Below are 26,349 nucleotides of genomic sequence, written 5' to 3'. Positions count from 1 at the left end.
TCATTTTGGACCCTTTTTCTAGCCCTTTTATTAAATTTCTAACAAGATGTATCAACACACACTTCAAACTTATGGATGATGGGCCCAGCAACCACATGTACCTCTGGGCCTGATGGGCTCATTCCATGTTTCCTTGTTTGTGTGGGGGTGTCTCTGGGGTCTTATTTGCACATGTGCAGCCTTGTCCTAATCTCTCCTGCATCGTACCTTTAGTGAAAACATGGTTTCTCGTTTTCCCTTTCAAGTTTATGTTCTCCTTTTTCTCCCTCTGTTTTTTATATGTCTTTTTTACCTTCCCACCAGCCCCTCTCTGCTCACATCCAAACCTCTCCGGCTCACAGATCATTGTAATCATTAGAAGAGGGCTTTCAATTACTTCTCTGGGATTCTGCCCAGTTTCCAAGTAAACAGAAATCCACAAAGCATCGTTTATTGTCTTAGGAGTAAATCTATCTCTGCAGATCATTGTTGTGCCAGAGAAGTTAGTTGTCATATATTATCGGTTCAAAGACATGCTTGAACAAAACAAGAGAGAAAGAGAGAAAGAGTGTGTATGCGTGTGAAGGGATTTAGAGGATTTAACTATTGTATATTTGAAATAGAACGTTGTTATATTTATGTAGTTTCTGTGTTTTTAAATCACAGTGGACACGTGGTCAGCACTTCTTGACAGACTCGTGATTGGTAGGCTCATTTTGGAGGTGTTAGGGGTCATGATGACTCATGTCCCTCAGGGTGAAGAACTATGTTGGATGGAAGAACATGCACGCACATAAGTCTTTAAGAGATAGAACTGCACTTCAAGGCTGAAGTGGAGATTTGTTCAGCATTGTCTTATGTTGCTAACACTACCAGATGCTTTTGAGTGACAACATGAAACACTCCTATTACTATATGACTTCTGTCTGGCAACAACAAATGTCACGGGTCTTGGACACCTAGCCAGCAAAGCTAACTAGTACAACATAAACCCAGATTCCTAAGAGAGCTTGTGGTAACACTAGGGGTTGTACAGACTAGTCAGCTAGTCCATTAGTCAACTTCACAGCTGTACCATAATGCTTTAAACATCATCAATAACAACACGATCTCTTAGAAGACAGGAGAGGAGCACTGATTGTATATACTATGGACAAACCCATCGTGACATCACCCACTGGGTTCTCAACCTTGAAAATGAAGCCTGAAGTGTACTAGTCGCCATGTTGGATGAGCTCACACTCTGATACTCCAAATATGGACATAAGGGTCAGGATGTTAAGATGCACCCACACAACTCCTCTTAGCTCAAGCTACCGCCAGTCCCTCAAGGCGGAAACGTCCTTAATTATGCTGAATTTTAAACCTTCATAAAAATAAACAAATGAGTTTTTTGTACCAGGGTGTAAAAATGTTTAATAATGCTGTAAAGTTGGGCTCCCTCTTGGAGCCAGCCTCAAATGGCCATTTGATGAACTGCAGTTTTTTACACTCCTGCATGGGCTTCATTGCTCAGACCTGGAGGTTACTAGCAGCGGTTTGTCAAGTGTGTGGAAATACTTCATGAAAGATGAAGCCTATTCTACTGTGACATGCCAAATGTATCAGTCAGTCCTAAAATACAACAAATGTACTACTGCAATGCACATTCATCTTAAAAGGCATCCACTAATGCTAGCAGAGGAACAAACTCTCTCAACAGCAGGTTAATGAACAACTTCACCAAACGCCTTGCGGTGTCAGAGAGAAATCAACAATTTTCTGGTGAATTTCATAGTTAAACTTATTACAACTTTAACTGCAGTACACGGAGCGGAGTATTATTAAAAAAAAAATGCTATTGATGTTGCTGAGTTGCAGCCTGTTTTTATACAGGCTATACATATCTGCAGCACGCAGTATGTAGCACATGAGCTGTCTTTTCTCAGCATATTTATTTATTTATGACAAGAACATAGATGTCATTGATGAAGAGCATTCATTTCTACTGTTTTTATTAGTGACAAAAATGAATTGAAAAAGCGTGCAACACCTAAAAGACGGCCTTCTTACTGTATTCTCAATTTAATGTTGCATCACTGTCTTCTACTGTTTATCTTTTATCATTACAAACGCCTTGAAGCCAACTGTAAGGCTGAGCTGCTTGGAGAGTGGGAGGGTCATACCACCCCTTCGCATAGTGAAGCTTTGACCCAGAAGATCGCAACTTCTCACACACAATCAGAGGATGAAGGGAGAAATAATTACAATAAGTACATCGCTCTTGACAGAGTCTGTGTTTGGCTGTTTCCTTGCCAACGTGCCTGCTACGCAATCTGATGATCCTCTGTGGCTGATGTTCTTTTGCAAAATCAGACCCTTGTGTCTTGACCACATGCTGAGGTTTTGTTTTCGGGTCATGTGATCGATTGTTGTTTTAAGTGAGTGAATTACCACTGAGTTCGAGGTCTGTTAACACCCGCTTTCAACAGTCTGCTCTGTCAAAATGTTTAGATTTAGTTTGGAGAGCAAAGAAGGGAAGAAGTGGAAGAGAGAAGTGGATTCAGGGTGATGGGAAAATTTGATGAAGGATCCTTTAGAAGATCTTGGTATGTCTTTATTTTATGGGTCCTGCTTTCCAGGTGAATGACCTGAAACGTCTTCACTGTTTCATAAAAGGTTTGTGGGATTTAGGTGTAAATTACACAAATGTTACCAAGAAAAAAAATCACTGCTGGGTTTATACACAGCAAAATCAGCATACTTGAACTTGCCAGCAGGAGCTTTTAAAAAGGTCCTGTTTCTCATTGTCACTAATAGTTGCGGAGGTTGGGCTGAAAGGTCCAACCTCCTCCGCTGACTCTGGTCTGTCCAACCCAACAGCCAGATGATCAGCCCACTGTGGCTGCAGGTGGAGGTCTCAGCCTCCTCAAGACACCAGGCTCATGCTTACGGTGTAGCCCCCAGCCAATCCAGTGGAAGGCCATTAGTGGCCCTTATAGTATTTTTATACTATAATAACAGGCACGTTCTCTCTGTGCCTGTCTGGGTTTTAGAGCCCCACTTGGTCATGACCTCCATAATGTCATGTGCTTCCTAGGGGCTCTTCAGATGTTCAGATCTGACCTGGACTATTGGAAGGCAAGTGACCATCTTTAGGTGTGGTCATTGACATACGTCTCCAAATGCTTCCCCAGATCCCATCTCAGTTTTGTGCTCTGTATGCAAAACCTCAACATCAACAACTCTACTCTTGTTAAAATTGCGCCAACACCAGAAGTTTAACTCCACAGTATTTGCTGTGTATTCCTGAAGCATTACAATGTCCAGTGTTTCAGGAAAGAAAAAAATATCTCTCCATGGAATGGGATAGTCCTACAACAACAAATGCCTTAATTGCTGTTAACAATTCAACCTTTAAGGTTATTTTACTGTGAATATCTTTTAAACCAGTGGTGATATAAAAGTCGTATAAAGTATATATATATAAGTATATAAAGTTGTCCGTTGAGTGATGAAAGTCAAGTCGACACTGACTAGCCTCTGATGACGTCACCAATAAAAACACAGTAAAAAGTAATGCTTTGCAACATGTTCTTGACCAGAATACGTATACTGAGAACAGATAGCTCATGTGCTACGTACTGTGTTCTGTAGATAAGTATAGCCTGTATGAAAACAGGTTGCAACTCACCACCATCATTAGCATATAATAGTACTAGCAGCTAAAGGTCTAATAACTTAAAGGACACAAGAGACGAGCAATGATGTGGCCACGAGAGAACACGGAAGGTTAATGAAATTCAGTCAGTTGTAGCGAGGATAACCAAAATTACTTGGCAACGAGCAATGAGAGTGTCTGATACAGTTCACTGACATATCATTCAGGCACAGATGTTTACTACTGGGAAACTCCCTCCACAAATTCGATTCCTACGACCAAATTCACTTTGCTGATGGCGAGCTTGGAGCAGCGAGATGGAGGAGCGGTTGTTGGAGATGAGCCGGCTCCGTCCATAAACTATTAGTGTTTTCATGTTTTAATCGTTTCAGATATACGTGAGGGTTACCTAGGCAACCAGAGCCTGTTGTTTCCCTGACTTATCTATTGGTTCATGCATGGACAGGTAGAGTACAGAGAGCAAAAGCATAACCAAGCTTAAAATGACAATGAGGTGTTACATTAGTAACTTATCTATGACTGAAATAACAATAACAACATTTACTGCTGAAATGTTGCACAAATGCAAAGAAGAATTTTTTACTTTAATCTTCTTCTGTTTGTAAGCGACACTATATCAAACTCTCTGTTTTCTCATGGATCTGTTTTTGTCTACAGACTCCTCTCTTTTCTCATTTGTGACTCCCCCTCCTCTCCTCTCCTGCCGCCTGTCGTTCGATCCCCCCACACCCACCCCCCCTCCCCGCTGTGTGTTGTGTTATGTAGTGATATCCAGGGTTCCTGTGTGTTTAGGCCGAGCCAGAGCAAAGATTAAAAGACTCTAAAGTAACTTAATCTCCTAAATCTATTGACATGAACTCTTTTGCACACAGCGCACATCTCTGTTTTCCTAAGGACACACAAACATCTGGGCTCTCCTCTCACACACACACACACACGCTTGCCTGGCTTCTCAAAAGAAGTCCTCAAAAGATACAAACATCTGCACTGTCCAACCCATACACAACAACGTCCACGGACACACTCGTCTTTTTCTCCAGAAGATGAAAAACATCTGCCTCCAACACAGATACACACACACACACACACACACACTGAGTGTCCATCTGCTGGCATCTTGATGAACTCAGCTGATTGTGTTGATCAATAAACAGCGGACGGTGGAACTATGTGAGCAATGCAGATGATAACTTTCGGCATCCAGATATGGATTACTCTTAAAGTCCAGGCTGTTTGTGTTTAATTCACAGAGCATCAGCGGCATTCAGATACAGGGAGTATTTATTGTGAAGAGACAAAGAGCTTTATTGTGGGTGTTGGTACAGAATCCGAACTTAGGCAAACTGTTTTCATTTCTGCTCTTACTTTGTTGTTCTGTTACATCTGATGGAAACATCCAAGCTGTGAAGTTGCCGTCACCGTCACTTCATCTTCACGCAACACACTGAAACAAGAAGGAACAAGGATGAAATGTTGTTGTTTTCTGCTGTAAAGTAAAGGCAAAAGTGAAACTGAAAGACACCGGCCACAACATTAAACCACTGAAAACCACCGTCAGGAGAAGTAAACAACCCCACCCCACAGCAATGACACTCCTTGATGGCAGCCGCCATCCCCAGCAGGATGCAGCCTGACACAGACACACAAACACAAAAATGGTCGTACGGGAAGGGCGTGAGTAGACTCTACTTTCTCAGGAAGCTCAGGTCTTTCAATGTGTTTCGACGTGTTTTTCAACCAGGCTGTCGTAGGGAGTGTCCTGTACTTTGCGGTGGTTTGTTGGTCGAGTAGCACCAGCAAAATAGGCATCAGCAGGATCAGCAAATTAATCCGAAAGGGAGTCGGAGTCATTTGTCTCGGTGAGGGACAGGAGGACACTGGATAAACTGCTCTCCCTTACGGACAAATCCATCCCATCCGCTACACCAAACATTAGAGGGACAGAGGAGCTCAATCTCCATCAGACTGATTCAGCTCAGCTCCCACAGTGAACGTTACAGAACTTCTTTTATTCCATATTCTATAACAGCTCATCTTTTTGTAATAACTAAGGTACTATGACCAAGCAATTTTGCTTATGGATCATTAAAGTCTAAGGTCAACAAAAAAAATTAAAAAACAGCACAAGGTGTTGACCTGGTCTCCAAATTCACTGGATGCCAAACTGGTCAAATCTTTGGGATGCACTGGAACTGGTCTGATAAACAGAGGACCCTCCCCTCAACCCTAGGACTCAAAGACCCCCCACTAACAACATCCTGTTTCCAGATACCACAGGACACCCTCAGAAAGACCATGTCCATTTTCTGACAACCAGTTTAGAGGCACACGCACACCTACACAATAATAGGAAGGTGGTCATAATGTTATGCCTGATCTGTGTATATAGATTCTTACCAATTGCACAATACCATGTACAGACAGTAAACTAGCCCCTGCTTTATCCGGTCAGGCTGAATAAAATTTGAACTTACTCAATTTCCTGGTTGGGAATTCATTTTCAGAAACTCTGGCAGAAAGACGCAGCAGGTGCGAGCCGGTGTTTTCCTCCGTTTGAATCTATTTACATCTTCTCTACTGTCTTATTTACAAGCCAAGGCTGATTTACATTCGGTCTGGGCACCATCTGTCTTCCTGGACGCGTTTCTTTTGTCTCCGTCTAACACAGACATTCAGCATCTCTCTGTTCCCCTGTCTTGTGAGCGGAAAATAGACGGAGTCACGGTTTTTCCTTCCGCCTTCTTCCCTCTCTTATTCGTCTCCTTTAACCGCGTCTCTAGTGGAAAAACTAACACAGATAAGAGACCCGAACCATCCCTCTCTACATTATTCTACTTCCTTTATTATTTGCCTTTCCGTCAGCTTCATGTTTTCTCTCTCTTTTTTTTAATCTCTGATGCGAGGGACATGTGGAGGAGGAAACGAGGAGGAGGAGGAGGTAGAAGAGTTCTGGGTTTGCAATCATGCAAACTCTCCACGGCCTCCTCCCTCCATCAGTCCTGCTGTCAGCACCACTTCAGCTGAGCCCTAAACATGCTGAACACACACATACATCAAACGCACTCGCAGTATAGATGCACACATCAGTTATGGCTGAAGAATGCATGTTTTAACTTTTCGAATCCTTCACACGGAAACAGCTCTTTGATGGGTTCGCGGATAAAAGATGAATGAATGAGTACGCTCAAAGGACAAGTGACATGATGGAGAGGAAGTATCCACAAACTGGCAACCCAAACGCTGCTCTCAGTTTATAATAGATCCATTGACAGAGTTTATAAATCCTTAAATAAATCAGAAAGTGCGACATTATTGGGCACAGTCGTTCTGAGCCACTGTCGCTGCATGTCTCTGGAGAATGTTTGACTTTCACTGCCACCGAAACATGACTTCTGCTTCTTTTGGGATCATCTGATTTACTTGTTTTAATGAAACATCCTGTTAGCCCGTAGATGAACCCTAATAAGTCGTACGTAATAAGTCCCGTACTTTAGCTTTTGTCCAAACAAATGACGTTCTCCCACTTTAGCCTCAGCTCGCTAACATGCTAAGCTAAGAAGAATGCGCCCAGTACTGCACGAGCTGCACATCGTCACAGTTTTCCATTTTCATTCAGCACTCCCTCTGCCAGAGTGATGGCTCTCTGGAGTGCGTTGAGCCTGACGGGGCTGCAGGTCAGATCTGTCCATGTGCCGCAGACATCAGGTCGGCTGATATAAGACGCTAACAGGTTCAACAGAACCTGGAAGAAAAGATGTTCACAGCAGATGTTATGATATGATTACCAGAGGGTCCTGTTAAATAGGCTGGAAATGATTTCTACTACTGAGTGGAAGCTCGTTAGGAATTTAAAGTTGTCGTATATCAGAATAGTTTTGATGACAAGACCAGAACCAGAACTCTAAACCGTAATTCACGTTGGACAATTTGCAACGCGGCCCTGGAGCCACCAGATTTATTCTCTCGTCTCCCTCGTCTCTAGAAGACATTGCTGCTACTTCGAGTCCAGTTACATTAATCTTTTTAAACACTCGTTTCAGCGGCTTAATCGTTTTGCTTTTTCTGTGTTTCTGTTCCTCCTGGAAACGAGTCACACAGCCCCGTCCTTACCCCGCGTGGGGCAAACGTGCTCAGGAAGAGAATTTTTTCTCAACAGAGAAAAACGATCGGATGACGGATGTGTTTACACGCCGATGAGGTGCTGATATTACCCTGTTGAATGGATTATCAAACTTTTTCACCACCCCTTTAAAATGTGGTTAAAAGATTCATTCTGATGGGGACAGTCTGTTCCAACAGATGTGGTAACATTTATACATTTAGTCTTTTTTTCCATGAACGTGAGCCAGTGTTTGGATTTGGAAGTGTACTCATTAAGTTCTACAAACTAACAAACCAATAGATAAACTACCTGTACACAGATTGCTCCACGTAGGCAAATGTGTTTGGATGTGAATATTAGCTGCCTTTGAGAACTAAAAGAGCAGCTAGTAGTACCAGTTACAGTTGGGAGGAAAATAACGAAAGCACATAGCGCCATGTTTATATACACATATAAAAATTAGATAGGTGCATGATTTGAACGATAAAGAAACCTGAAGACGTTAAAAGCCTCTCACTAGCTGTGTTTCCATTACAGTCCTTCACAATTAAAAGAGGGAAATGCGGAAAAAGTGTTTCCACTGCACTGTGATACACTTTTAGTAGTAAGTAGTAGTGCTAAGCTAATCTCTCGTATGAAAGTCACACGGTTGTGTGGGGGCAGCGTGGAGGGGAGCGACTCCAGGACGCTGGAACTCACTGTTAAGTCTTCTTGAGGTGTCGAGGGCCTAACTTGAAAACCCCAATGATGTGCCGAAATACTGCCTACTGCCATTGGCTAGGCTAGTTAGCTGGTGTCTTCTTGTTGGCTGCTAGCTGGTAGCCGACTGCTAGCCTGCTGGTCGGTTTTCAGTCGGACTGGGCTTCTAAATGTGTTTTCCCTCGGGTCTTGGCACGAGGCATTGTAACATCTTATCCTGTGTAATAATGAATATTGATACGTCTGAAAAACCACCTCATGAAGACATGAAAATAACAACTTCAATGAACCTTACAAAGAGTGCTGCGGCGCGACAAAAATAAGGAAACCAGGAGGAGCTGAGCAAGAAACACTTGGGAGCACATGAACGAGCAGGTAACTCAACTTCACAGCTTCACAAGAGGAAAGACAGGACTGTACGTACACACATGGGCTGAGGGGTTAATGAGACGCTGGTGAAACCAATTAGACACAAGGAGAAAAAAAATCCAACAATCAAAGGTTGACCACAGGAAGTACAACAGGACACGAACCAGTAAGGAAAAATCAGTGTTGTTGTTCTGAGGCATTCTGTTTGTGCACCGTGCTCTTAAATTCCTGCACACGTTGAGTCTGATGGTATTAGCATAAGGATGCACTTTGCGGGCCTCACAGCTGTAACTTCGGATTCACTTTGTGTTTAAAATACTGATTTGTTTGTCGAAAATACAAAGATCATCCATTATACTGACACGATAAATGCATTATCCAGTAGTGGCTCAGTGCGTGCAAACGCAGTTAAGATTAATAAAGAGTTCCTGTCATATTTGATCTCTTCTCTGCCTCTTGTTTTGGGCCACAATCTGGAGCTCCATCACTGAACAGCAGACAGAGACGTGAGCTCATCTTTCCTCTCGTTGAACCTGGTGTTTAATATAATTACTGTGTCTGTTGATGTGAATAATTTTGAGCACTGTGGACGTCGTCCTGTGCTTTTTCCGCTTTAAAGCTACTAGAGCAGCGAGAGATCAGAGTTTAAATGCATGATTTACACATTTAACAATATCCAGTTAGTACTGTTCATCCATCATCTATAATGATTTATCCCCTGGAGTTGAAGGGATGCAGTATCCTAACACAAGGCTCGCATAAAGAGACAAACATTTTGTCATAGTATGGACTTTCTGGATATTCTTTAAATAAAAACATATTTTCTGCTTTTATTTCGTAATCGTCTTTGTGTTTCTTGTCCTGTCCCTCTGACTGTAGGATAGGTCTCTCCTTGTGTGTTCCTCCACCATTAGTTTCACCTGTGCCTCGTTCACCCCTCGGCCCACATGTGTTCTTGTCTTCCTCTTTGCCCTTTGTCAAGTTGTCTGCTCAGTAACCTGTGTCCTAGTGTTCCAGCCTGTTTTCTCAAGTTCCTCATACCTCGGTTTTTGCTTTCTTTTGATTGAATTTCACCCGTTTCTGAGTTTGTGTTTTGGATATTACCTGCCTCTCCTGCGGCGCTTTTTGTTTTTGTTTGATTTTTGTAAGTTTTCATTAAAGTTATTGTGTTTCCTGCTCCTGCCTCCCCTCGCGTCCTGTGTTTGGGTCGTGCCCCAACACTCAGTGGCCAGTCAAGAATCACCACGCAGGCCGAGGGAGGACACGCAGACTGGACATCGAGAGGTATTTATGAGTTCAACACTTTCACTGCCTCTAATTGGACAATTTGATCCATGAATTATAAATGAATGTACAGACATCTCCAATCTGACGCAATCAGCAGCCGCAGAAGTCAAGTAGTGGATCATTTGCTGATGATGCTGATCACTCCAACTGCATAAAAGACGGATTGTTAAAATGCAAATGCTACATTTACAGTTATTGCTTTTAAGTAACTACATAGCTCTCTCAGAGCTGGACCTGCGATAAATCCTAAAGCACAGAAATCCCCATAAATTTGAATCCACACATGAAGCTACACATGCAGGAGCAGGAGTGAACGAACACATGGAGGTGATTACCTAAAGAAATCAGAGATTAGGGAATTCTCTATTTTATATTCAGACCTAAACTATAACAACAAGCCCTTTCAACTTCCTTTAACCCCCGATCTCTGCAAAACATTGCTTTAGTATTTGCATTTCTGTCCACTGGCCAAGGTATTTCTTTGCATTACTAGCTGGTGCCCATATGGAGCAGAAATATGAGGCGTGTGGCCCAGCGTGCAGGGCTTCACCGAGACGAGACGCACTGCGGCTCAGCAGGTGAACGTTCGGAAAATCTGGCCCAAACCCTGCACTACTGCCACAGCAGCAGGGGTCCGCAGTTAAAAATGTGTGCATTCATAATACTGGACCGTAGGAGGCGTCGATAAAAACATCAGCCGCATGTCAAAAAAAAAAAAAAAAAAAAAAGCATTTTTATTATCGTAGCATTTTGCAACTCGTTCTTCTTATTGTGAGGCCACTTTCCGGGGAGAAAAAAAATATATATAATGATTTATAAGCTTCATACTTTATATGGGAAGCATTTTGGCTGTGTTTTCCCTTTTACACGATTGACTTCACTTGGCACAATGTAGGACCCTGTAGTGTGAATTTGGCCGATCTGGATCTCCATCCAAGTGTGAAATGGAAATTCTTGTTCTGCCTCCCGAGGCCGCAACCATTTTGCCTAGACAAATGGCACTGATGGGGGGGGCATCCTGGCTCAGGAAAATCCAGACACGACCATTTTCATGCGTTTAACCTCAAACTGGTTATTTGTAATTTGCTCACCAGAGAAGATAGAAAGCTTGACCAGGTTCACCAGGTTTCAGCAGGCTCTTTTCACCTCAGCAGGTAAAAAAAAACAACAACAAAAAAACAAAAACAGATGCTTTGGGAAACTGGTTATGAAACAGCTGTACCCCTGTTACAATGAGTGCAGACGCACGGCTGACTTCTTGCACCTGGCGCTCAAACATTCGTGAGCATAATTGGGAGCTCCTGGTGGATTCGAAGCGGTGGAGCGGGTGAAAAATGTGAATTGTATTCATACTTTGGTGATAGATGCGTGACGGCCAAACTCAGGAGACGAAAAGTAGATGAGCTGCTTTTGGTTGGTCAGAGAGGGTGTTTTACATTCATGGGGTTCAAACTGAGCACGTGGGATTGTATTATGAATTTAGGGAGTTTCCATGGTTCAGTCCTGCATCATTTTGTACATAAAGATTGGATAAAAATTGGACCTCTCATGTGAGTACACTATACATCATAAAAACAATCAAGGAGTAATTCACATCCATCTGGATCCATTCTAATAATTCTAATAATTCTAATAAGTCCTCACACCGCTCATCTTTACTATCATCATTAACACCTGCTCACTGGTGTTGCTCTGCCCCCACACATTCATCAATTATTATTATGGTGCCTGCTACTTTCTGTGTTTCTGCTGGACGAAAGCTCGCGAGCCGTTCTCAGTGACACTGGAGTGCATAATTTAACAAACCTAAATTTGGAACGGCGCTCACAGTTCAGCTCAGGAGCATCGTGTTGTGTTTCGCGCGTCTGCCAGACACAGAGGAGCACATTATCTTCTATCAGCAGTGAACAGAGAAGAAGGTCTGCGGCTCCTATGGGGGGGGAGCAGACCACATGCTGGGAAATGATAAAACCCATCGACAAACCTACATCCGAACACGCACACATGCATGTAAACACAAATGCGCATTCGGGTTCAGTGGCAATACTGTGGAAATACAACGTCAGGGTTTTGGATTATGTGTAGACGCCGCGTTGTATCTGGGGTGCATTTTGAACGCACACTGCCGACCTGTCTGGGATCACAACATCGGTTTGACCTTCGACCCTAAGTGACTGTCAGTGGTGAAGTTAGGGGAGTGTTGCAGGATCAGTGTGTCGTGTCAGACTGGACTCAGGGGGGTTGTGAAGCCTGGAGAAACCACCCTTAGTTTGACCTCAAGACTCGGACTGAAGTGTGAGTTACATTGTGCCCTGAGTGTGAGGTCGTGTTTTACTAGCCACAAGAGAGTGAACATTAACAAAAATCATGAGTATGTGTATTTATTTCAGGTTATTTCATTCAGAGTGGCTTTTTGAATACATGTAAGCCAAATATTAGAGAAAGATCTGATCAGAATATGAACACAAGTTTGTGTAACAATCCTCCCAACCCTCAGATTTATTATGTGACCCTTTGGAACCCCACAGCTGGGAACCGCTGCTCTATAATAAACACGACATTACCTAAAGTAAAAGTAACTCAACCACGACCAGTAAGAGAGTAAGAGTGTGTGATAATAGAGTGGTTTTCATTTCAGTGTGTCGTCGCAGTAAGATTCTTTTAGTTTAATCAACCAAAGATTTTGCGACCCTCCTGCAGTACCTCCACGGACCCCTAGGGGTCCAGGACCCCCCTGTTGAGGACCTATGATCTACAGCTCCTACATTCTCTTGTTCTCATCACCACCATCAGTCTCTATAGACTCATGGGGGTTTCCTACACTAAGAGCGGTCTTACCCGCTCCCCCCCTTAAATCTATGACTAATCACTAAAGACTGCAACATTTTTCCCTCTTGTATGTTATGAAATCTAATCTTCATTGCTCATTCAGACATAAGTCTCTCCTGACTGGGATATATTTGTACTTCTTTCTCAATGGTCTTGAGTGCAGCAGTTTACTTGTAATTGCATTTTGTTTTATGGGTGTTTTACTTAAGTCGTACATACAGACACGTCTCAGATTCTTCTGCGTCATAGTACATCTAAAACAAAGGCAAATGGACTTAAGACTTGCCAACACAGTGCTGCTGGAAACGGACTGAACCAGGAGTTGCTCCAAAATGGCAGGTTGCACACACTGACGCGTGAGGACGTGTGTGAAATTGTAAGCATTTGTAAAGCGCTTTGAGAACTGCTACGTTAGAAGAGAGATCCGTGAGTTCAGATCACTTACGACTTTAAGACGAATCACCGCTCATTTTACAGGCTCTAGCTGAAGGAGCCTCTTAGATGAGTGGGTCATTGAGGAACCTAAAACAAGTCCAGTAGTCCTTCGTTCTTCACTCAGTGCGTTTACATGCACGTGAAAAAAAAAATGAATTACCTTAATCCTTAATCTACCTTAATCGGACTATAACAGGAGAACTTAAGTGCATGTAAACACGTTACTCCGATTAAAATCGGAGTTCTCATTGTCCGATTGAGACACCCAGATAATGCGATTGAATCTGAGTTTTCAATCGGATAATGCGTGTGCGCATGCTCCACGACCGCTGCGCTGGCATGTGAAACCGGAACAAACACGTCCAAGAAAGCTGATCGCAGAAGAAGAAGAAGAGAAACAAAGCCGTCTGAAGGATAGCGCGGAAGAGTGGAAGAGGACAACAGTTATTTGATTTTCTTGCGCTATATGTAAACTGGGACAAGGATTGTAGCGAGAAAGTCGAATTTTGAGCATAGCTCGATTAAGCTCTGCATGTAAACACACTGACTGCTGCAAAAATTCACGTCTCAGAACGTGAAACAAGCATTGAACTCAGGATTCATTTTTACATTTTGGTGAATGCAATGTTTCTTAAACTATATACTTCTTGGAAAATGCATAATCATACAGAGACAGAATCCCAAATAAAAAAAATTATAAAATTAAAACTAATTTCTTGGCCAGTTAGTTTTTACAGCTGACAGACAGCAGTCTGGAAATAAAGAAATTAGTATTAAGGCCACGCATTTCATAGAATAAAAGCATTATTATCCACTCTGGACCAGGTCTCACTCTGCATGAACGTCTAAGACAGATTTATAGCAGCTATAGCACATAAGCAGCCGCTCCATACTGTGACTATGACGTCAAGCACAAGCTAAGCTTTGTGCAGCAGTGCACCTATAATCACAGATTGGCGTTGTACAGCTGCTGCAAAAGCATACGCTCTGCTGTAAATGCTTTCTGCACGTAAAAATTAAAGAAACCAGTTACACTCATAAAGCAATAATGATTATTGGGCTTTACAAAACTGCTAAAGGAAAGTTTAACTAGCCATCATTAACAAATATATATATATATAATTTGTTTAACCACACAAAATACATTTATGACATTAAACTGATGTGACTGTTCATATCTGTTCAAACTACTGTTGCTCTTTATGCTGGACTCAGTATCTTTTCACCTAAAAACACATGAACATCCTGTTCATATCTGTTCAAATACTCATGTATATATGAAAGAATTTTGCACAGTGGCAGCTCCACAGGTTCTCTGCACTATTATTTCATAGCATGTTGTATGTGACCCTTTGTTCTGCACCCTGATTAAACAGCTGTTCTGTACAGGGACAAAACAAGGAAGGACATAGAAGGACACGTGGTGTGTGTGTGTGTGTGTTGTGTGGGTGTGTTGTGTTGTGTGGGTGAATATTAAGTCTGGAAGGAAATATATATATAATTCTGTATATTTCAACACTGTGCTGGGCCAATGCAATGAAGATTTGTCTATGTCTTGGTCTGTGTGCACTAAACAAGCTGTCAGGTCCATCTGATAACTAATATTATTTCTATGTGCAGAGATAAGTTACATATAAACATCATCAACGGAAGAAAAATACTCATTATCTTACTGTCAAACATAAACATAGTTTAACTTCTCTGCAGAAAAATGTGCCATGTGATAATATCGAATGCGTGTATGAGATCAGCAATTCATACATTAGTGGACACAATTATAGCCTGACTTTTAAAGCGCCCTTGCGTTATTGCTGTGAATTATGACATGAAATAGGAGAGAAGGTTGAGTTTAGGAGAAAGAAAGATGGCGAGTAAGGAAGAAAGCAAAAGAGAAAGAAAGAAAGACAGAAAGGAAGGAAGGAAGAGAGATCTCTTTATAATTGTTTTGTTCTGTTCAAGTTCCCATGAGACCTGATACAAAAGTCTCTTTATGTATTAATAAAAGAAAAATAAACTGGCTCTGTCTTCACTCCCACTTCAAGAACTAAAGACATATTTCAGAACAATGGAAACACTTCCATCCAGAAATCCACCTGATATCTACTATTTGACTATCTCCACATAACAGTCGAAAAAAAAAAAAAAAAAAAAAAATATGAAGGCATGCAACTCCTACAAGTCCCAGAATCTCATTTCTGTTTTCGTCACATTGCTGCCCCTCTTTTGCTGATTTTACAGCTTTTTGTAACAATGAGCACATCAAAACCATGACGTTTAACCACGTAGCCCACATACGAAGCTTCACAAAGGTCATCAGTACCAGATATACCTTCACATTGCGTCTTCTCTCTCTGGATGCATTGGCCTCGTCTCCACATTGACATCTTTCAGCCACTATAATATTCAGGCACCGTCGAACTTAAAAGATTAATGAGGTTTATGTGTTAATTTTTCGTCACAGGTGACAAACCACCGACCAACTACAACAATGCTTTTTTTCGTCAGTTCACGTCGAAGCTCTGCCAGGATTCACACAACTTTCTTTTGGCCAAACTTGCTCCATCGCATCCAAAAATGTTTCTGGAAAGAATGTAACATGTCACTGAGCTGTTGTTAATCAGTCACACTATAGTGCTTCCATCTGTTCTAATGGATTGGTTCCCTTGGTCGGCGCTTAATGTTATTTGTTTGCAAATGAACATCTTTAATGATCTATCTTTTGGCGCAATTAGGACACGAACCGACGGTGTGGTCTGAAACGTTCTCATGCGGAGCAGCCGGGATGGATTTCATCTTGCTGTGGATTTTTCTTTCAGTTCATCATTCCTCCAGAGGGTTCACAGGCCTGGGGGTCACAGAGCCTGGGGCAAGATAAGCTTTCTGTGAGCTCACGCATGTCCAGAAAAAGTTTTTGTTGGGTGACGTCATGTGACTAATTGAAAACAGCACAGGTTGTGATTTTAAGGGTAATAAATGGAAGTGGAGCCACTGGAGGATAGCACTGCTTTGTTGACAGGATGAGTTTGTTGCTATAAATCACAGAGGTTGTAAATCTGCGCGCACCTCAGAGTAAAACACGCACTGTAGCACACCTCTTCAAGAAATGACTCATCCAACACAGACTTCAGGCACACACACATGCACTCCTACTGCTACGCACAGAAACGCAACCCCCCACACGACAACACTACGGCCAGCAAGAGATAAACGAAGAAGCTCCAGATTTCTGTGTCCTGGACTGAATTAAATTTAACAAATAAAAACTGTGGAACTGAAACTAAACGTTCCACATTAGCATCTGCCCAAGTCCTTTAAGATCATTTCATTTTGTGAACTGTGACTTGAGTCTTGTTTTTCTTTGAAACAACACGCTCACACCACAATAACTTATTGACTTTAAAGTCAGTGCAGAAGAGAAGCTAACTGTGCAGCTTGCTCCCATCACCATCCATTCATCCAAGGTTACATCAGTTATGTGCTCACTAATGCGGGAGCATGTGTGCCATTTAGCTATGTTTAAAGTTAAAACTCAAATCTGTCTTTTAGATATGGTTGTGCCAGGTTTGTTTGTGGCACTTGCATGTGCTCGACGTGAAAGTACAGGTCACAAGAAGTAATTAGGAAGATCATTTTTGCGAACGACTGGCTAATTGGCAACTCTACATTACAGCGTCTGTGCTAAGTTAATGCTAACTGCTGCACTGCTGGATTAGATGACGCCTGGACAGATTTAAAAACATTTTCTCACTCATCCAACTCTGGGGAATACAGTGAGCGACTACATTTCACATAGGGGTGGTGTATCCTTTTAACTGCAATTCATCAATAAAATTGGCACTAATTCCTAATTTGTCCACTAGGGGTCACACAAATTCAAAGCAGCGGACAGAACAGCTGAGACCCAGAGCTAAACAGCAGATGGCGCCAATCCCTCGAAAAACACCAAAATTACTTAGTTTCAGGTGGTTAATGAAACGTTTTGTAGAAGGATAGTTAGTTAAATATATATATTGTTGGGCCCACAAGCGTTAGTGGGGCCTGCATGGTTCCACTACAGCCTGACCGCAGGAAAGCGCCAGAAAATCCAAACAACGGGAGCCTTAAAAAGACTAGGTGTGAAATCCAGTGGAGTCAAATCCCTGGCTCTCATTGGACGAGCCCATGGGACGTCCCGCCTCTTGGCCGTCCAGCCTTCAAACCACTTTGGAGGCTGTATCTTCATAAGGCAATTTAACTTTTGGTAACTGGAGACAGGGAGGTTTACTACTCATTGTAACTACTTATAGATATTAATGATTACTTCCCTTAATCATTAATATTAATCGCCAAGAGCCATTTGCGCCCCCTACTGGAGCCCAAAAATATAAAAAAAAGCATAATTTACTTATTTGCACCAAAACAAAGGGAAACATTTGGAGTTGTCTTTATTTACAGGTTATTATGCTGTTAGATTACTGGTCCGGCCCGTTGGAGATCAGATTGGGGCGTAGGTGCCCCCCTGAACTGAAATGAGTTTGACACCCAAGGTCTAAAGCTTAGAATCATACACTGGTACATCGTAGCTCCAGCATCCAGACCTTACGCCATAACCTGACGGCACCTTCCCAGAAATGTAACTATTTGTTGCAGCAACTCAGATTGCAACAGCAGTGGTTGGTCCTAAATCCCTTTTACTTCCTGCCTTTCCACGTGTCTCAGAAAGTTGACTGCTACAAACACACTTGTCGGCCTCTTAATCCCGCGTTCAGTCTCCTCCTCCTCTCATCCCCCCCTTTCAAAAGCATTTTGTGTAAAGTGCAAAGGGGGGGCCTCCAATACAACAAGTAACAAAACCGCCATGACAGCAGCAATACTAAACATGTGCACGCCTCATTAGAGCACCAAGACAAACACTATTCATCTCGTAATGGTTATAATGCGTCTGAACCCTCGCTGCTAATGGAGCCATTGTTGAGAAGTCGGAAGCAATCAGCATGAATCAGTGTGAATGTGGAAGAGACTCAGTGAACAACAAAGAGCTTTCTTAAGCTTTTCCATTGTTGGTGTCGCTTGATCCCCTCAGACACACTTTACCCAGTGACAAGTGTTAGCTTTTAAATTCAGCCACAATTGAACCACTGACCTCCTGCTGAGCCCATCTAATGACCAACACACACAAACACACACACACACACTGAACCAAGGGAACTTTAAGATACAAAAATGAGTGGTGAAAGAAAAGAAAGTGATACAAGGGACAGAGAGGAGCTTAAGGGACAGATAGAGACACAGACTGAGCCAGCAGCAGATTCTGACCCAGCTTGATGAGTTGATGTTTTTTCTGGCATCTGGTCAGTTCAAGCTGCACTCGCTGAGGGGGTTCATGAGAAACTGATGCTTTGACTCTGGGAGCAGAAACCTCCTTCCTCTCGAATGATGAAGAGGATGAGGAGAGACAGTGAGGACAGAGGGGACAGGACGCGGTAGAATACCAAAGAGCAAAAGAGATTATGAGGATAACTGCTGGAAGAACATGATGTTTTTTCTGGACATTGGAAATGATTTAAACAGGAATTTTCACTCCAAACTGGAAAAAAAGGGAATCCCTGACAGTGGTGCAGGGGAATGAAATGAAAGGAAGAGTCGTCTTCTGGAAGAAAGCCTGTACATCAAAGTCAGTTTCAACAGTTTAATGTGAGGCCAAAAGTTCCAGGAAGAATAAAACTCCTCAGGATGTAATTTTGAGTATAATGGAATTAAAAATTTGAGACATAGTGGAAAAATATTTCTTTGTCTGCTCTAAAACCCACTTGAGATTCTAAGGCGTACTAAAAATCGCATTTTTTCTTGTTTCTAAACACATTCAAGTATGACTTTGGTAATTATGCTAGTAGGCTAACGAAAGTGCTGTGAACTAAGAACAATTTCAAAAATCAAAGTGTTAATAGTTCACTTAGTTATTTTCATCAATTAACAAAATGCAGTGAATGAACAGAAGAAAAACCTAAATCAAATCAACACTTGGCGTGACCACCCTTTGCCTTCAAGACAGCATCAATTCTTCTAGGTACTTGCACACAGTTTTTGAAGGAACTCGGCTGGTAGGTTGTTCCAAACATCTTGGAGAACTAAACACAGATGTGGATACAGTCTTCCTCAAATCCTTCTGTCTCTTCATGTAATCCCAGACACACTCCATGATGTTGAGATCAGGTCTCTGTGGGAGGCCATGCCATCACGTCCAGGACTTGTTCTACTTTACGCTGAAGATAGTTCTTATTGACCTTGGCTGTATGTTTTGTCATGCTGCAGAATTAATTTGGGGCCAATCATACGCCTCCCTGGTGGTATCGCATGATGGATTAGTATCTGCCTGTATTTCTCATCATTGAGGACACCGTTAATCCAGATCAAATCTCCAACTCCATCTGCACAAATTCAGCCCCAAACTTTCAAGGAGGAACCTCCGCTATGCTTCACTGTTGCCTGCAGACACCCATTAGTGTACTACTATCCAGCCCTTCTGTGAACAAATTGCTGTCTGCTACAGTTAAATATTTCACATTTTGACCAGAACATCTGCTGCCATTTTTCTGCACTCCAGTTTCTATGTTTTCGTGCATAGTTGAGTCTCTTGGACTTGTCAGAGGTGTTGTTTCTTCCATGAAGACCACTTCGGGCCAGACTTCTCTGGACAGTAGATGGGTGTACTTGGGTCCCACTGAGCTGATGGCACTGCTGGACATCTTCCAATTTTGAAGGAAAATAAGATGATGTGTTTTTCATCTGCTGCACTAGGTTTTCTTGGCCGACCACTGAGTCTACGATCCTCAACGTTGCCTGTTTCTTGGTGCTTTTTCAAATGCACTTGAACATCACATCTTGAAACACTAGTCTGCTTTGAAATATTTGTCTAGGAGAGACTGTGCTGATGCAGTACAACTACCTTGTGTCTTGTTACTGTGCTCAGTCTTGCCATAGTGTATTTACCTGTGTCATGTTATCATGTTATTTGGTATAATTGGTGGATCATATACCTGACTACAATCCTGCAAAATCCCTGAGTTTTTGCAAGTGTAACAATAAGAACTGATGCTGGTTTGAAGGCAAAGGGTAGTAACACCAAATATTGATGTGATTGCATTATGTAAATTGATAAAAAATAAAGAATCATTATTTATATTTTTAATATAAATGGCCAGGACATGTGTTACCACTAGGGGTTGTACAGACTAGTCGACTAGTAGGTTTGTCGAATTCATTGCTGTACCATGACGCTTTAGGCATCATGTCGCCCCAGAGTAGACCGCTTTAGCTGCAGTACACAGAGAGCGCTTCAGAGAAATAATAATGGCTATACTAACTAACATCACGCTGTGGAGTAATATTAAATCCTATTGGTGGTGCTGAGTTGCAGCCTGTTTTATACAGGCTATATATGTCTGCAGCACGCAGTATGTAGCACATGAGCTGCCTGTACTCAGCATATGTATTCAGGTCCATAATAGAAATTTCGTTGTTGTCACCTTCACTTTCATCAAATAACAGATTATTAAAATCTAAAGTCGTGCAAACTCTAGTTCCCACAACAAAAGGAATGTGGTCACAAGCAGCACAGCTCAACTCCAAATGTGATTTGAGTAATCGGATATCCGATTCTGAATGCATCTTGGGTGTGTTCACACCTCTACTGAATGATGTTTACTCCATCAATCAGGCCGCACTAATACCAAGTCTGAACAGTGCTTGAGTGCCAGCGCGCTGTATACAATAGATGAGAGATCAACACCTAGACATGTTGGAAACACCTTAGCAACCTAGCTTTGTTAAAGTTAAAAACAGAAGAGCAAAAGAACCAACAGCTTAAAACAGATGATGTACAACTCGATCACAAGTCGAACTGAGTTCAGCCAGAGTTTCTACAAGCACAATCATGCTGCTGCTGTTTTTTTTGAAACTGAAGATCTGAAAATAAACTGGAGAACAACTTATGTCACTCAGATATGACTGTAATACTGTAATACAGACTGACTCAACAAGCAGCCTCTGAAACTGGTAAACCATCATCCCTGCCCAGCTCTTTGTGTGTGTTCGAAGAAGGCTTTTCAGCCATTAAGCCGGGTGGAGCCAAGGAAACTCATGCTCACCTGTCTGAAAGCCAAACTTTCCAGGGTACATTTCACACAGCATTAAAAAGCAGCTCTACTGGGCTCTTCTAATATAAGCAGCTATGAACAGAGAAGTTTTCCTCTGAAATATCATAAACTGAGACTTTCTAATGTACACTTTTTGGCCTTCTGTAAAATCTCCAATGATTGCAGGCAACACAGCAAATATGAAAAACACGGTGATGACTGTCTATTTAATTAATAAGCTTTGGAGCTGTTGACCAAAGTGGAGGACATGAAGGGTTCCAACCCCACAAGAGACACAATACAGCTCCATCTCCATTTGATTCATTACAGACGTTAAAGCGTATTAAACCTACCTGGCAGGACGGGGAACCTGTTATTCCTAACTGTCAGTCCAAGTCCAACACACGAAACTGCCTGAGCGGACGAGTCATATCCAACACAGCTTTGTGTGTGTGTGTGTGTGTGTGTGTGTGTGTGTTTGTGTGTGTGTGTGTGTGTGTCAGTGGGTTTGGCAGCTGCCTGTTTGGTCCTGATAGCGTTCAGTCTTGAAGAAGCAGCCGCAGCAGCAGCTCCCGAGGGTTTCACCGCAACGTCAGAGAAGCTTGAAACCGACCGGTGAATTAAGTTCCCCCCGTCTTCTCTTCTCTTTCTTCCTCTTCAGTTCTCCTCATATCTCTCCGCTCTCTCTTCCTCTGTCAGCTCCGTCTCTCCTCTCTCCTCTGCGCCGCTCTCTCCCCCTCAGCCTCTTCTCCACTCCCATTTTTTTGTGTTTTTCTCCTCCTCTTTCAGAGCCTCCAATCTGCTCTTTTTTTTCATTCTGTCAGCTTCAATTAAAACACTCGGGACGCTTTCTCTTTCTCTCCATCTCCACTTTGCCGCTCCTGCTTTTAATTTTGCTCGATCTCCAGCTCTTGCTCTCCTTGTCTCAGCTTGTTATTCTGTATCTTCCTTTCTATGATTCCCTTCTTTCACCCTCACCTCCTCCTTTCCCACTCGTTCCTTCCTTCCTTCTTTCTTTTCCTGCCATTCTTTCAGATTGTAGAGAATTAATTGCTCTGTGGTCTTCTCCTAACTTCCTCCCATGTTACCCTGCTTTTGGTATTCTCTCCTTCCTCCTCCCTCCTAAAATACTTTTCTTCCCATCTTTCCTGACCTCTGATCTTTCGTTTTCTCCCCTCCCTTCATTTCCCAAGCTTCATAATCATCCTCTTTAACTCCTCTTTCTTCTCCTCCTCGTGTTCCCTTGCAAACGCAAAAGTTTCAGGATCCCCCTTCCTCCTTTTCCGTCCCTTTCTTTCTCTTCCCCCTTCCCCCCAGCTCCTCTTGGCGAGTATCATGTTTGGGTTTAAACTAAAGAACTTGGCTCCGGCACAGACCACATACATCAGTAACAGCGCTGCCCTACGTCCTGATTGATGGCCATGCATTTGTAAAAACAAACATTGCATACTGAAAGGAGACTCGTCACATCTATACGCTTGGATCTGAGCGGAGAGGCTTGTAAATATCCATCGAGAGGATAATAGAGTGTGAAATCTTTTGGATTATCGTTTGGGAGGGGGCCGCCGTAAATCACACAGCACATTTCATTGTAGAAAGTGTTTCTTTAATTATTGGTCCTTCTCCTCATATTAACGCTTTGTGCATGTCAACAAATCTTTAAAGCGTCCATTCTCCCTAATTAGCAAAAACTCACGCGACTTATTCGTGTTTCTCAGATTCAGTTAATGTGATGTTTAGCACCAAGAAATTATGTAAAGACTCATTACAGGACAACAGAGTGGAGTAAACACTCCAGCTGTGCGGAGCTTTTTTTTTTTCGTTTTTGTAGTGTGTGTTTTGGTCGTTCCCACATTAGAGCCATCTGACAGAAATGTGCAGCCTGTGAGCACAAAGTGAAATATGCAGAGTTGTTAAAAGGGTCCAGAAGCTTTCTGAAGTCTGCATACTCCGAAGTCCTTGAACTTAACCAATTAAGCTAAAAGCTGTTGTGTGAAACCGTCCAGATCGGCCTGCTGCTCTGCCGGCTGAAGCTCTGATGTGGGGACTCTGACACCAGTGAGTGTTTGGTTTTAGTTTTAGCTCGTTAATAGGTGTTTTTTTTTTTGGACCAAAACAATTCTGGGCACTTTTCTGAGGGTAAATACACAACGAGGAGCTCTAAACATTCAAAGGGCTCTTTTTTCTGTTTGCATTGGTATCATCAATTGGATCACGAAAATGTGAGATGATATTTTGCTCGACTTGTCATCACAGTTAGCAATGCAAACTCAGGTAGGAATTGACAACTATGGGCCATAAAAAGTGGATAGGTAACATTTAACCAGCCTTTAAAATATTATTTTTTTAAATGCCTGGTGCCAGTGCTGATGTATTTACTTGTTCCCTCTTATCCTGGGGAAAATTTTAATTCAGATAGATAGATAGAAACCAAACCTTAGGCCAGTACACTTACCTTGTCTAAGTTTTAGAGGATTTGCGGCTCACTGGCTACAACATGCAAAGCTAAATTCACACATGAATGAAAAAACCTGATATATTTGATATACTTGAAAGATTGGTCACTCACAAACACACCCACGAGGGCTTAACATTCATATTCTTGACGCAGTAATACACACCTACACAAATGCACCCGTGGGTCCGTACACATGCACATACCACACACACCCACATATATCATCAGCACTTTGCAAATGCTGAAACATATACCGATCCTTACTTCAGCTGGCCCATTCTCTCTCTCTCTCTCTCTCTCTCACACACACACACACACACACACACACACACACACACACACACACACACACACATGCAAACACATGGCAGGCAGAGATAAGGAGTAAGACATGAGTGCATCCTGTGTATCTGGAGGCCTCTGCTCCTCCACTCCCTCTGCACACGCTGTAACAGCTGACTGTGCATTTCTGTGAGTGTGTGTGCGTGTGTGTGTGTGTGTGCACGCGACTGCTTCTATCTTTGTGAGGACCACTTTGACTTAATTCGAGGACGGTTTTGTGTAGTTCGTGCCGTTGTCGTCTAACTTGCTTGGTGAAGGTTTACTCATTGCTTGTGTTGTTTCAGGAGATCTGTGAATCCCGTCACGTTAAAATTTACAAACCACATGTATCTACCTGGAGTTCACTTTTTCAAACTATTCACACGGGTCTCTTTACGGACACGCACAGGCTCATAAAAACAGTCCATCTCACTTCCAAAAGGCACTGATGCCACTAACATATCATCTGCCTCCCATCAAGAGGAATTACAGATTGGTTGAAACATTTATTTTTATTCCTTTATAGTCATACACCAAGGTTTCATTACTACACACTTATTTACACATGGGCACCACATCTGTCACAGACTTAATATCTAATGTGGGAGAACTCTGTTTTCTACATTTGGCCACAACATTTTACCAACACCTCCAGCATCCCTGGAGATCTCCTGCAGATGCAGTCGTCCAGCCGGCGGCCCCCCGTGTCCTAGAGCGGTCACAAACTTCCCAGCTTTACGAGGAAAAAACATTCCTCTAGAAGAGTAGCGTGGAAGGAAAGGTGACACCAACTTGGGGTCTGTGAGCCACGGTGTGACAGGAAGAAAACGGTAAAACTCCAAATCGTCCCACACAGTATTTTAAAAATGTTCTGGATTCTCACTCAGCCGCCCTCTTACCTCACCTGACACAAGTCTGTCATGGACGTCAGCCTGTGTGCTATATTGTGTGTTTTCCTAGATATGGATGTAGCAGAATTAAGCAAGTTTGGTTGAGAAAACTGTAGTAAATGCATGGAAAGTGCAATTATTCCCCGATGGACTGTGAACCATGAATTCCAAAAGCTACACGTTAAGCTAATCTTCTAATCAATGCCATGAAAATACAATAATACAAAATACCACGTGGGTTTTGTCAGCTATGAAGTTAATTCTTATGTATTTAGACTCTTAAACTGTGTTGGTGTGAGCAGAGAGACGTCCTCTACCACTGTAGCAGGATGCCCTCTGCTGTTAATGTGATGCTAGTAAGTGAAGATCTTTTTTTTTTTTTTTACATCCAAAGTTTTTAACCTCACGTTAAAAAATCCGGTGCACAGCATGAATGTCTACTATACTGTTATCACTGCTTTTTCATTTGCACACTTCAAAGAGCAAAAGAAGACGTTGGGGAACCACAATTACACCGGATGTTGCGTAATAGAAGTATTAAGTAAACTTAATGAAAAATTGAAATGCAGTGTGTGCAGAGAAGCTAAAACTAAATCCCAAGCTCCACTGAACCCGAGCCAAACCTTAGTAAATCAAAACTTCTCACATGGCTGCGCTGAATCAGAGGGAAAAGGCATTTTTTTTCCTCTCTTTCAACATGCACTAAGCGCTCGGCAGGTCAGAGTTCAGGATCTCACTGAGAAAAAAAAAAAAACTGCGCTTCCTCGATCATTTTGCTGCTCTCTCTCTGCGAATAATTTGCAACGTCCTTCACGGCAGTGTCAGGGCGAGATGCCCAATGCTCGGCGGATCAGCATCAGTTACTATAGCAACAGCCATGGAGCAGACCGCGGAGTCGACATGGCTGCCAAAGGGGAACTGCGGCGGCCAAGCTGCGTCTGTGTGGCTTCACACATGAACAACAAGCACAGCGTCCTGGCACCCCCACTTTTAATCCTCCTCTTCGGGGGAAACCCTCTTTTCAGTGATCACGGATTTGTGCATCACATGCAAACTGTAGTTTTTCTGCACGTGAAAAAATAGAAAAGAAAAGATGATGGTTTGTTGTTACCCACCTGACACCTGAGAGACGTGCAGGACGACATATCCAGAAGCTTCAAGGTAAAAATAGAGCAGTCCAAAACGTTCAGCCTCGGAAAGTCTTG

The 26,349-nt window shown here is 42.5% G+C and overlaps 1 protein-coding gene across 1 annotated transcript in view; it reads right to left on the bottom strand.

Annotated features, from left to right (window-relative positions):
• ripor3 (RIPOR family member 3) overlaps positions 1–22,417 on the bottom strand; it is a 58,164-nt gene extending 35,747 nt beyond the window's left edge. The window contains exons 1-2 of the mRNA XM_047582145.1: positions 21,829–22,417; positions 5,006–5,084 (exon numbers count right to left, since the gene is read on the bottom strand). The gene's annotated coding sequence lies outside the window, so the exon portion shown is untranslated. The remainder of the gene's footprint in view (positions 1–5,005; positions 5,085–21,828) is intronic.
• Between the last annotated feature and the right edge of the window lie 3,932 nt (positions 22,418–26,349).

Source organism: Mugil cephalus, chromosome 4, assembly GCF_022458985.1.
Source record: "Mugil cephalus isolate CIBA_MC_2020 chromosome 4, CIBA_Mcephalus_1.1, whole genome shotgun sequence".
Classification (NCBI taxonomy): domain Eukaryota; kingdom Metazoa; phylum Chordata; class Actinopteri; order Mugiliformes; family Mugilidae; genus Mugil; species Mugil cephalus.
This window is presented reverse-complemented; position numbering and strand designations above follow the sequence as displayed.